Source organism: Nannochloropsis gaditana (genome assembly GCF_000240725.1).
Source record: "Nannochloropsis gaditana CCMP526 unplaced genomic scaffold scaffold745, whole genome shotgun sequence".
NCBI classification, from domain to species: Eukaryota; class Eustigmatophyceae; order Eustigmatales; family Monodopsidaceae; genus Microchloropsis; species Microchloropsis gaditana.
In genome coordinates, this window is record NW_005803208.1 from 13,784 (window position 1) to 14,112 (window position 329).

The following is a 329-nucleotide window of genomic DNA, read 5'->3' on the forward strand; positions in this document are numbered from 1 at the left end:
ACCGCCCGGTCCATGTCGTTGTAGAGCATGTACGTCCGGTTCGCTTGGGTCGCCAAGGCCGCGTAGAAGTCCAGACCCGGTGTGGGGGAGCGGGAGGCGGCCGTCCCGGTGCCGCTTCTCCCTTCTCCGGTCTCTGCCTGCGGCCCCTCCTCCGACCATCGCGCCTCCCGCGATCCCTCCTGCTCCCGCGATTCCTGCGGCGAGGCCTGAGCCGTTGCCAGGAAAGGCGACACTTCCGTCTTCCCGCCCTCCTTCCCGCCCTCCCTCTTGTCAAGCTCGTGCACCGCCCAGGGGTCCTGCAACAGCTTCATGTCTGTGATCAGGTCCCT